Source organism: Heterodontus francisci, chromosome 13 (assembly GCF_036365525.1).
Source record: "Heterodontus francisci isolate sHetFra1 chromosome 13, sHetFra1.hap1, whole genome shotgun sequence".
Lineage (NCBI taxonomy): Eukaryota > Metazoa > Chordata > Chondrichthyes > Heterodontiformes > Heterodontidae > Heterodontus > Heterodontus francisci.
The window spans coordinates 120,406,322-120,420,299 of NC_090383.1; positions in this window are offsets into that span (position 1 = coordinate 120,406,322).

Here is a 13,978-nt window from a genome sequence, read left to right on the forward strand (position 1 = left end):
CAGTCCCCTTCACTATCTGCTACTCCACCAATCTTAGTGTCGTCTGCAAACTTGCTAATCAGACCACCTATACGTTCCTCCAAATCATTTATGTATATCACAAACAACAGTGGTCCCAGCACGGATCCCTGTGGAACACCACTGGTCACACGTCTCCATTTTGAGAAACTCCCTTCCACTGCTACTCTCCGTCTCCTGTCGCCCAGCCAGTTCTTTATCCATCTAGCTAGTACACCCTGGACCCCATGCGACTTCACTTTCTCCGTCAACCTACCATGGGGAACCTTATCAAACGCCTTACTGAAGTCCATGTATATGACATCTACAGCCCTTCCCTCATCAATCAACTTTGTCACTTCCTCAAAGAATTCTATTAAGTTGGTAAGACATGACCTTCCCTGCACAAAACCATGTTGCCTATCACTGATAAGCCCATTTTCTTCCAAATGGGAATAGATCCTATCCTTCAGTATCTTCTCCAGCAGCTTCCCTACCACTGACGTCAGGCTCACCGGTCTATAATTACCTAGATTATCCCTGCTACTCTTCTTAAACAAGGGGACAACATTAGCAATTCTCCAGTCCTCCGGGACCTCACCCGTGTTTAAGGATGTTGCAAAGATATCTGTTAAGGCCCCAGCTATTTCCTCTCTCGCTTCCCTCAGTAACCTGGGATAGATCCCATCCGGACCTGGGGACTTGTCCACCTTAATGCCTTTTAGAATACCCAACACTTCCTCCCTCCTTATGCCGACTTGACCTAGAGTAATCAAACATCTATCCCTAACCTTAACATCCGTCATGTCCCTCTCCTCGGTGAATACCGATGCAAAGTACTCGTTTAGAATCTCACCCATTTTCTCTGACTCCACGCATAATTTTCCTCCTTTGTCCTTGAGTGGGCCAATCCTTTCTCTTGTTACCCTCTTGCTCCTTATGTATGAATAAAAGGCTTTGGGATTTTCCTTAACCCTGTTTGCTAAAGATATTTCATGACCCCTTTTAGCCCTCTTAATTCCTTGTTTCAGATTGGTCCTACATTTCTGATATTCTTCCAAAGCTTCGTCTTTCTTCAGCCGCCTAGACCTTATGTATGCTTCCTTTTTTCTCTTTGCTAGTTTCACAATTTCACCTGTCATCCATGGTTCCCTAATCTTGCCATTTCTATCCCTCACTTTCACAGGAACATGTCTCTCCTGCACGCTAATCAACCTCTCTTTAAAAGCCTCCCACATATCAAATGTGGATTTATCTTCAAATAGCTGCTCCCAATCTTCATTTCCCAGCTCCTGCCGAATTTTGGTATAGTTGGCCTTCCCCCAATTTAGCACTCTTCCTTTAGGACCACTCTCGTCTTTGTCCATGAGTATTCTAAAACTTACGAAATTGTGATCACTATTCCCAAAGTAGTCCCCTACTGAAACTTCAACCACCTGGCCAGGCTCATTCCCCAACACCAGGTCCAGTATGGCCCCTTCCCGAGTTGGACTATTTACATACTGCTCTAAAAAACCCTCCTGGATGCTCCTTACAAATTCTGCTCCATCTAGACCTCTAACACTAAGTGAATCCCAGTCAATGTTGGGAAAATTAAAATCTCCTATCACCACCACCCTGTTGCTCCTACATCTTTCCATAATCTGTTTACATATTTGTATCTCTATCTCACGCTCGCTGTTGGGAGGCCTGTAGTACAGCCCCAACATTGTTACCGCACCCTTCCTATTTCTGAGTTCTGCCCATATTGCCTCACTGCTCGAGTCCTCCATACAGGAACACATACACTAAGAAACAGCAGAACTCACCCATCTATGTTCTGTAGAAGGAGGGCTTCTGTGATCTGCAGGCAGGGTCTGATCACCAGTTGTCCCCGATGAGGCTGTGAAATAAATGATAAAATGTCATCAACCGTCAAGAAAGAACAGAAGAAATAGGAGTTGGAGGAGGCCATTTGGCCCTTCAAACCTGCTCTGCCATTCAATAAGATCACGGCTGATCTTCTACCTCAACTTCACCTTCCTGCACTATCCCCATATCCCTTAATTTCCTTTGTACACAAACATCCATCGACCTCTGTCTTGAATATACTCAACGATGAAACATCCACAGCTCTGGGGCAGAAAATTCTAATGATTCACAGCCCTTTGAGTGAAGACATTTCTCCCGATTCAGTCCTAAATGGCTGACCCTTTGTTCTGAGACCATGAAGAAACATTTTCTCAGCATCTACCCCATCAAGCCCTTTAAGAATTTTATGTGTTTCAATAAGATCACGTCTCATTCTTCTAAACTCCTGGGAATATAGGCCTAGTCTACTCAATCTGTCCCCATGGAACAATCCCCTCATCCCAGGAACCACTCTAGTGAACCTCAATTACACTCCTTCAAGGGCAAGTGTATCCTTCTAGAGGTAAGGAGACCAAAACTGCACACAGTTCTCCAGGTGTGGTCTCACCAATGCCCTGTATAATTGTAGTCAGCCTTCTTCACTCTTATACTTCAATCCCTACAAGTCCCTAACAAAAGCTAACGTACCATTTGCCTTCCGAATTGCTTGCTGTGCCTGCATGTTAACTTTCGGTGATTCATGTCCAAGGACACCCAGGTCCCTCTGAATGCAAACATTTCCCAGTTTCTCACCATTCAAAAATATTCTGCTTTTTTATTTTTCCTGCCAAAGTGGATACTTTTAGGTCAGACTTCACCACATTGTATTTAATCTGCCATGTTCTTGCCCACTCACTCAACCTGTCTATATCCCTCTGCAGTCTCTTTGAATCCTCCTCACCTCTTACTTTCCCACCTAACTTTGTATTGTCAGAAAACTTGGATACATTATATTCAGTCTCCTCATCTGAGTTATGAATATAGATTGTAAATAGTTGAGTACTGATCCTTGTTAGTTACAGCTTTCCAACGCAAAAATGTCTCCGTTTTCTGTCCATTAACAATCCTCAATCCATATATTACCTCAATATATTACCCCCCAATCCCATGAGTCCTAATTTTGTGATAAACTCTTGTGTGGCACCTTATTGAATACTTTTGAAAATCCAAATGCGCTTCATCCACTGCTTCCCCCTTATCCATCTTACTAGTTACATCCTTAAGAAATTCTAACAGATTTGTCAAACACAATTTACCTTTCATAAATCTGTGTTGACTCTGTTTCATCTTAGTATGATTTACTAAATGCCTTGTTACCATGTCCCTAATAATTTTGCCGACGACTGATGTTAGGCGAAATAGACAACAGTTCCCGATTTTCTCTCTTCCTCCTTTCTTAAACAGTGAGGTTATATTTGCTAACTTCCAATGCTGGGTAACTGTTCTCCAATCTAATGAATGCTGGAAGATCTAAACCAATGCATCCACTTTCTCTGCAACGACCTCTTTTAAAATTCTAAAATACAGGTCATCAGGTCCAGGGGATTTGTCACCATTTAGTCCCATTGATTTCTTTAAGTTCCTCATCCTCACTAGACCCTTGGTTCCCCATTATTTCTGGAATTTTTTTTTGTCCTCTACCATGAGACAAATGCAAAGGGCTGGATTTTTAAATGCCGATGGGAATGAGTGCATGGACGATTAGAAAATCACATTCCCAGAGGGCGGCACTGGGCCCCACTGCCTCCGGGACACAAAGGGAGTTTGAAAGGGGCACCAGAAGGGGAAGAATGGGAAAAACGCATGCCTAGAGTTAAAGGCTTGTTAAGCACGTTGAGGAGCTCATTGAAAGGCTATGAAAAGAGACTGGATAGGCTAGGATTGTTTTCCTTAGAGCAGAGAAGGCTGAGAAGGGACCTGGTTGAGGTGTACAAGATTATAAGGGACATTGATAGGATAGATAGGAAGAAACCTTTTCCCTTAGCGGAAGGATCAACAACCAAGGGGCATAAATTTAAGGTAAGGGGCAGAAGGGAATTTTCGATACTTTAAATGCAAGTATCACATATGCCTTCCTAATCACCTTCTCTATCTGTGCTGCTGCCTTCAGTGATCTATGGACTAGTACACCATGGTTCCTCTGACCCTCTGTACTTCCTTAGTCCTCCCAAAATGCATCACCTCACACTTCTCAGGATTAAATTCCATCTGCCACTGCTTCGCCCATCTTACCAGCCCATCTATATCATTGTGAATTTCCTGCTCACTATTTATGACACCACCAATTTTCGTGTCATCTGCGGACTTACTGATCATACCAATCATCACCCTCTGCCTCCTGCCACTAAGCCAATTTTGGATCCAATTTGCCAAATTGCCCAAGATCCCATGGGCTCTTACCTTCTTAACCAATCTCTCATGCGGGACCTTATCAAAAGCCTTACTGAAGTCCATGTAGACTACATCAACTGCTTTACCCTCATCTACACATTTAGTCACTGCCTCGAAAAATTCAATCAAGTTTCTAAGACACGATCTCCCCCTGACAAAACCATGCTGACTATCCCTGATTAATCTCTGCCTCACCAAATGGAGATTAATCCTGTAAATGGAGATTAATCCTGAATATTGCCCCTTTTATGAGGGTGGCTGCCATCTCAGTGATTCAACTGACCACTTGAACTGACATTGTTAGGGAGACCTATGGCCATTCTGTGAGTTCAGTCCGCCTGAAGACAGAGTCTCTTGCCACTCACCTTTCCAGACCTTATGAGCTCATTGAATCTCTTCTAGCATTGGATCCACGTCCTTCGGGTCACTCCCCTGCCTCTGACCTCACTCGCTACTTCCTTCCAGGCCTTTTTATTTCCTTCAGTGGGTTCCTTCTCCCAGATTTTGGGAATAAGATGTCTCTCCCCTCACTGACAGCCTCCTTTACTGCCTTGAGGGAGGTACTTGAGAATTGTGGAACCTGCCAGTTCCATCACTTTTTGTGGAAGTCCCCTGCTTCTCTGTTTCTTCAGCTAGCACCAAGCCCAGCCTTAGCTACAGCTTATCTTTTCAAAGGGCCCTCGCGTACTGGGTCCCGCGTCCATGTTGCTCCTGATGCTGCTATTGGGCACCACACTCGCCTCGTGACCAATTAGGCTACGGGACAGGGTTGAGTCTTGGAAGTGATCCAGGCTTTGTGTTCCTAACCCCAGAATGAATGCTCAGGCTAAAGTATTTAATTAATATCTCTGCCATTTCCGTATTCCTGATTATAATTTCACCTGTCTCTGCCTCTGATGGATCCACTTTACCTTCACTAATCTCGTCCTAATTACATACCGATAGAAACATTTACAATCTGTTTTATGTCTCTTGCTGGTCGAGTCTCATGTTCCCTTTTCTACATCCTTATCAATTTCTTGGTCTCCCTTTGCTGAATTCTAAAATCTTTTTTTTTTAATTTCCAAAATATACTTTATTCATAAAAATCTGTAAAAATTACATTGCCAAACAGTTTCAAACAGCACCAAAAAATACAAACATTGCAAGGGAGATCAGTTTCCTTCAATACAATCATGAGTTTCTTCACAACCCTTCCATTTCACAATTGTCATGCCAATTACAGTTTTACATTTACAGCAAATGAAAATATTAACGATACAGTTCGAGGGGTTTCCCATGAATCCAGCCCCTCAGTTCAGCTTGGTGGGGGAACCTGACACAGTGGTCTTTCCCCATTGACCTTTGCTGCGGCTGTCCCAAGCTTTACTGCGTCCCTCAGCACGTAGTCCTGGACCTTGGAATGTGCCAGTCTGCAACATTCGGTGGTGGACATGAATTCTAAAATCCTCCCAATCTTCAGGCTTACTACTCTTTTTAGCAACATTATAAACCTTTACCTTTGATCTAATACTGTTTGTAATATTCCTCACAGTTGGACCACTTTTATGTGGGGTTTTAGTGATTTCAAGGAATGTACATTTCTTGCAAATGATATATTAATTCTTTAAATGCTACCCATTGCTTCTCTACTATCATGTATTTTAATGTAATTTTCCACTCTACCATGGCCATCTCACCCCTTATACCTAAATAGTTTATTTTCTTTATATTTAAGACACTAGCTTTGAACTTAACAAAATCATTTTCAAACTCGATATAAAATTCTAACATATTACAGTCACTCTTCTCTGGAGGCTCCATGTGTTATGTTATGAAAATAATTCCCTGAAAGTTAATTCATTTCTGAAAGCAAAAGTTAGAAAACAATGAGGGATATTTATCATAGAATCATAGAATGGTTACAGCACAGAAGGAGGCTTTTCAGACATCAAGCCAGTGCCAGCTCTCTGGGAGAACAATTTCATTAGCCCCGCTCACCCACCCTTTCCCGTTGCCCTACGACTTTTTTCTCTTCAGGTGCTAATCCAATTCCCTTTTGAAAGCCATGAATGAACGTGCCTCCACCATACTCTCAGACAGTGCATTCCAGATCCTAAACACTCACTGAACCTGCCTCCACCACACTCTCAGACAGTGCATTCCAGATCCTAAACACTCACTGAACCTGCCTCCACCACACTCTCAGACAGTGCATTCCAGATCCTAAACACTCACTGAACCTGCCTCCACCACACTCTCAGACAGTGCATTCCAGATCCTAAACACTCACTGAACCTGCCTCCACCACACACTCAGACAGTGCATTCCAGATCCTAAACACTCACTGAACCTGCCTCCACCACACTCTCAGACAGTGCATTCCAGATCCTAAACACTCACTGAACCTGCCTCCACCACACTCTCAGACAGTGCATTCCAGATCCTAAACACTCACTGAACCTGCCTCCACCACACTCTCAGGCAGTGCATTCCAGATCCTAAACACACACTGAACCTGCCTCCACCACACAGTCAGACAGTGCATTCCAGATCCTAAACACTCACTGAATCTTCCTCCACCACATTCTCAGGCAGTGCATTCCAGATCCTAAACACTCACTGAACCTGCCTCCACCACATTCTCAGACAGTGCATTCCAGATCCTAAACACACACTGAACCTGCCTCCACCACATTCTCAGACAGTGCATTCCAGATCCTAAACACTCACTGAACCTGCCTCCACCACACTCTCAGACAGTGCATTCCAGATCCTAAACACTCACTGAACCTGCCTCCACCACACTCTCAGACAGTGCATTCCAGATCCTAAACACTCACTGAACCTGCCTCCACCACACTCTCAGACAGTGCATTCCAGATCCTAAACACTCACTGAACCTGCCTCCACCACACTCTCAGACAGTGCATTCCAGATCCTAAACACTCACTGAACCTGCCTCCACCACACTCTCAGGCAGTGCATTCCAGATCCTAAACACTCACTGAACCTGCCTCCACCACACTCTCAGACAGTGCATTCCTGATCCTAAACACACACTGAACCTGCCTCCACCACACAGTCAGACAGTGCATTCCAGATCCTAAACACTCACTGAATCTTCCTCCACCACATTCTCAGGCAGTGCATTCCAGATCCTAAACACTCACTGAACCTGCCTCCACCACATTCTCAGACAGTGCATTCCAGATCCTAAACACACACTGAACCTGCCTCCACCACATTCTCAGACAGTGCATTCCAGATCCTAAACACTCACTGAACCTGCCTCCACCACACTCTCAGGCAGTGCATTCCAGATCCTAAACACTCACTGAACCTGCCTCCACCACACTCTCAGACAGTGCATTCCAGATCCTAAAAACGCACTGAACCTGCCTCCACCACACTCTCAGACAGTGCATTCCTGATCCTAAACACTCACTGAACCTGCCTCCGCCACACTCTCAGACAGTGCATTCCGGATCCTGAACACTCACTGAATCTGCCTCCACCACACTCTCAGGCAGTGCATTCCGGATCCTGAACACACACTGAACCTGCCTCCATCACACTCTCAGACAGTGCATTCCAGATCCTAAAAACGCACTGAACCTGCCTCCACCACACTCTCAGACAGTGCATTCCTGATCCTAAACACTCACTGAACCTGCCTCCACCACACTCTCAGACAGTGCATTCCTGATCCTAAACACACACTGAACCTGCCTCCACCACATTCTCAGACAGTGCATTCCAGATCCTAAACACACACTGAACCTGCCTCCACCACATTCTCAGACAGTGCATTCCAGATCCTAAACACTCACTGAACCTGCCTCCACCACACTCTCAGGCAGTGCATTCCAGATCCTAAACACTCACTGAACCTGCCTCCACCACACTCTCAGACAGTGCATTCCTGATCCTAAACACACACTGAACCTGCCTCCACCACACAGTCAGACAGTGCATTCCAGATCCTAAACACTCACTGAATCTTCCTCCACCACATTCTCAGGCAGTGCATTCCAGATCCTAAACACTCACTGAACCTGCCTCCACCACATTCTCAGACAGTGCATTCCAGATCCTAAACACACACTGAACCTGCCTCCACCACATTCTCAGACAGTGCATTCCAGATCCTAAACACTCACTGAACCTGCCTCCACCACACTCTCAGGCAGTGCATTCCAGATCCTAAACACTCACTGAACCTGCCTCCACCACACTCTCAGACAGTGCATTCCAGATCCTAAAAACGCACTGAACCTGCCTCCACCACACTCTCAGACAGTGCATTCCTGATCCTAAACACTCACTGAACCTGCCTCCGCCACACTCTCAGACAGTGCATTCCGGATCCTGAACACTCACTGAATCTGCCTCCACCACACTCTCAGGCAGTGCATTCCGGATCCTGAACACACACTGAACCTGCCTCCATCACACTCTCAGACAGTGCATTCCAGATCCTAAAAACGCACTGAACCTGCCTCCACCACACTCTCAGACAGTGCATTCCTGATCCTAAACACTCACTGAACCTGCCTCCACCACACTCTCAGACAGTGCATTCCTGATCCTAAACACACACTGAACCTGCCTCCACCACACAGTCAGACAGTGCATTCCAGATCCTAAACACTCACTGAATCTTCCTCCACCACATTCTCAGGCAGTGCATTCCAGATCCTAAACACTCACTGAACCTGCCTCCACCACATTCTCAGACAGTGCATTCCAGATCCTAAACACACACTGAACCTGCCTCCACCACATTCTCAGACAGTGCATTCCAGATCCTAAACACTCACTGAACCTGCCTCCACCACACTCTCAGGCAGTGCATTCCAGATCCTAAACACTCACTGAACCTGCCTCCACCACACTCTCAGACAGTGCATTCCAGATCCTAAAAACGCACTGAACCTGCCTCCACCACACTCTCAGACAGTGCATTCCTGATCCTAAACACTCACTGAACCTGCCTCCGCCACACTCTCAGACAGTGCATTCCGGATCCTGAACACTCACTGAATCTGCCTCCACCACACTCTCAGGCTGTGCATTCCGGATCCTGAACACACACTGAACCTGCCTCCATCACACTCTCAGACAGTGCATTCCAGATCCTAAAAACGCACTGAACCTGCCTCCACCACACTCTCAGACAGTGCATTCCTGATCCTAAACACTCACTGAACCTGCCTCCACCACACTCTCAGACAGTGCATTCCAGATCCTAAACACACACTGAACCTGCCTCCATCACACTCTCAGACAGTGCATTCCAGATCCTAAACACTCACTGAACCTGCCTCCACCACACTCTCAGACAGTGCATTCCGGATCCTGAACACTCACTGAATCTGCCTCCACCACACTCTCAGACAGTGCATTCCAGATCCTAACCACTCACTGAACCTGCCTCCACCACACTCTCAGGCAGTGCATTCCGGATCCTGAACACTCACTGAATCTGCCTCCACCACACTCTCAGACAGTGCATTCCAGATCCTAACCACTCACTGAACCTGCCTCCACCACACTCTCAGACAGTGCATTCCAGATCCTAACCACTCGCTGCATGATAAGGTTTTCCTCATGTCGCCTTTGGTTCCTTTGCCATTCACCTTAAGTCGGTGTCCTCTGGTTCTGAACGCTTCCGCCAATGGAACAGTTACTCCTGATCTACTCTGTTCAGAACACTCGTTATTTTGAATACATCTATCAAATCTCCTCTTAATCTTCTCTCTTCAAAGCAGAATAACACCAGCTTCTCCAATCTTCTCACGTGACTGAAGTTCCTCACCCCGGAACTATTCTCTTAATCTTTTCTTCCCCCTCTCCAATGCCGTCCCACCCTTCTACAGTGTGGTGTCAAGAATTGGACACAATAATCCAGTTGCTACAAACCAATGTTTTATAAATGTTCATCATAACTCCCATACTTTTGTACTCTATGCCTCTATTTATGAAGCCCAGAATCCTGTATGCTTTATTAACCACTTTCTCAACCTGCCCTGCAACTTCCAATGATATCCTGCAACCCCATTAGTATATTTTGATTGTTATACAAGTAAATCTGAGCCTGATCTTAGTGACATTTTAATCCCAATATCTGTACAATACTGGAAATGCAGTCGATGCATCACCAAAAGACATCATTTAATTAATCCCACAATTATTTCTACACAGGATGTTTTACAGCAATCGCCAAAACATCTTCAACAGCACCTTCCAAACGCACAACCTCTACCACCTAGATAGACAAAGAAAACAGAGGAATGGGAACACCCTCACTTGCAAGTTCCCCTCTAAGTCACACACCATCCTGACTTGGAACTATATCGCTGTTCCTTCACTCTCGCTGGGTCAAAATCCTGGAACCCCCTCCCTAACAGCACTGTGGGTGTACCTACATCACATGGACTGCAGCTATTCAAGAAGGTGGCTCACCACCACCTTCTCAAGGAAAATTAGTGATGAGCAATAAATGCTGGTTTTGCCAGTGACATTCACATCTGGGAAATGGACAAATCTTCACTGACTGAAAGGGTGTTGGAAGCAAATTCAATAATAACTTTGAAAAGGGAATTGAATAAATACTTGCAGCAAAAAAAAAATGCCAAGGCTATGGGGAAAGAGCAGGTCTGTGGACTATTTGGATAGCTCTGCTGTATGGTCTACGGTGCTCTATCATTCGAAGATTCTACACAATGTCATAGCAATCAACTCAAGCTCAATTATTTAGTCACACATACGGGATTGAATCTTGCCAAAAAGTGTGTATCTGGTGAATAAAATTCCTCCAATAACAGTAACTCCCAGCACAGTCCCCAGAATGATCCAGACAAAGGTCATCCTCTGAAAGTGATCCGTTTGTGTTTCAGAAACTGTGAAAGGAAATCACACATTTTAGACCAAAGACAAGCGAAAGACATCAGATTTCCTTCCATCGGTAAAGTCAGAAATGGTACCAATGGGAAAATAAAATCAGGATGCAATTCAAATTGAGCTGGGCACCCGACATGCTGGAAACTCGGGGCGGGGGGCAATGGCTGGAAATTGCTTTTGAGATGCTCCTGCAATGCTGCTGTAACTTTACCGAAAGTATATTTCCAAGGAAATTCTAACCACTGTTAGCTTAACCAATTTGGGAAGATGCAGATAGAAGCAATAAGTTACAAAGAGATGAAGGCAGACTAAATTAATGAGTAAAATTGTTCAACGTGAGGAATTGGGAGGTCTAGCGCTTTGAAAACAAGGATGACAAGTCAGAATATTCTCTCAATGGTGAGAAACTAGGAACTGTGGAGGAGTAAAGAGATTTGGGTGTCCATGAACAAATATCACTAAAAAAGCATTGGACAGGTAGAAAAAGTAATTAGAAAGGCTGAAATAAAAACAAGAAATGCTGGAATCACTCAGCAGGTCCGGCAGCATCTGTGGAAAGAGAAGCAGAGTTAACATTTCGGGTCAGTGACCCTTCTTCGGATTCCAGCATTTCTTGTTTTTATTTCAGATTTCCAGCATCCGCAGTATTTTGCTTTTAATCAGAAAGGCTATTATTTATTTAATTTAGAGATACAGCACTGAAACAGGCCCTTCAGCCCACCAAGTCTGTGCTGACCAACAACCACTCATTTATGCTAATCCTACATTAATCCCATATTTCCTTCCGCATCCCCACCATTCTCTTACCACCTACCTACACTAAGGGCAATTTGTAACGGCCAATTTACCCATCAACCTGTAAGTCATTGGCTGTGGGAGGAAACTGGAGCACCCGGTGGAAACCCACACAGTCACAGGCAGAACTTGCAAACTCCACACAGGCAGTACCCAGAACTGAACCTGGGTTGCTGGAGCTGTGAGGCTGCGGTGCTAACCACTGCGCCACTGTGCCGCCCATTGACATATTGGTCTTTATCCCAACATGACTACAATATAAAAGGGAAGAATTGATGCTTCAGTTGTACAGAGTCTTGGTCAGATGTCAACTGGAGTAATGGCATTTAATTCTGGGCACTGAACCTCAGCAATATGTTGGCCTTTAAGTGGGTTCCGGTACAGATTCACCAGAATGATAACTGGGCTAAAAGGGTTAAATTAAGAGGACAGGCTTCATAAACTTGGCTTGTATTCCTTTGAGTTTACTAGATTGAGGGGTGACCTAACTGAGGTGGTTGAAGGTCGTTACAGAAAATCTATGTTATCTGGTTGGGAAAATCCAGAGCAAAAGAGCACGATCTTAGGCTTGACCATTCAGGAGTGAAATCAGGAAGCACCTTTTCACAGAGAGGATAGTGGAAATCTAAAAACCCCTCTCCCAAAAAGCTGAGGATGTCGAGCAGCTAGTGTGTTGTAACTGCAGCATTTAGAAGTTTATGGAGAGCATTGTGACACTAAATGACCATAACTGCTGTAAGTGTTTGCATCTCAAGGAACTTCAGCTCAGAGTTGCTGAGCTAGAGTCCGAGCTGCAGACACTACGGGGCATCAGGGAGGGGGAGAGTTACCTGGATACTTTGATCCAGGAAGCAGTCTCACTCCTTAGGTTAGGAAGTGTTATTGGTTATAAACAGGAGGGTGTGATAGTGAGTCGGGCAGGTAAGCGGACCCAAGGGGCAGTGCTGGAGGAGCATTGACCTTTGTCCTTATCCAAAGGTACAAGGTTCTTGGTGTTTGTGTGGATCAAGGCAAAGTTTGAAGGATTCATGAACAAACTGACAGAAAACAGAGAGTAGGAATAAACGGGTCATTATCGGATTGGCAGGCTGTAACTGGCAGAGAACTGCATGAATCACTGCCTGGGCCTTGAGCTTTTTTCAATGTATATCAAGGACTTAGATGAGGGGACCAAATGTAATTTATCCAAGTTTGCTGATAGTACACGGGGTTGAGAATCTTTGAAATTCTCTACCTAAAGGACTGTGGGTGCACAGTTGTTGTGTATATTCATGTCAAAGATTGACAGGTTTGTGGATACTAAGGAAATTAAGGGATATGAAAAGGTGTAACTGAGTTCGAAGATCAGCCATGACTAGCTCAGGCTCAAAGGGTTGAAAGACTGATTCCTGCTCCTTTTTCATAATGTTCTTATGTTGGGTTCATTGAAATTTTCAAGGTTGAGATTGACAGATTTTCATTCAGTAAAGTTTCAAGGGTATTATATAATAATAAGGCAGGTAACTGGAGTTCAGATACAGATCAGCTATAATCTAATAAAATGGGATAACAGGCTCAAAGGGCTGAATAGCCTACTCCTGTTACTATATTCCCTCCATATTATCTCACCATTCACAGCCGTGCTGTCAGCCACCTAGGCCCCATGTTCTTAACTTTCCTGTCTCAATCCCTATGCCTCGCCATCTCCCCCTCCTCCTTTAAGACCTTCCTTCAAACCTACTCTTTCACTCAGCAACTTCCCCACATGCTCCTGGATGAAAATTTCAGGGTTAGCCCCGACTGGGTCACATTAGTCTTCATGTTTTCTCACCACTGCTCAGCTCTGAATTCTCACTCACTGGGGAGATCAGTTGCAGACGGGATGGAGATGAAGTTATTGGGTAATTGGCAGCTGCAGATTTGTGACCAGCTGATTCTTTTCCTCCATCTGAGGCTGTAAGTGTGAAAGTATTTTCTCAACAAGCCTGATTCTGTTGTACTCATTAATCCCTGATTATCCGGACACTTACGAATATTTGTT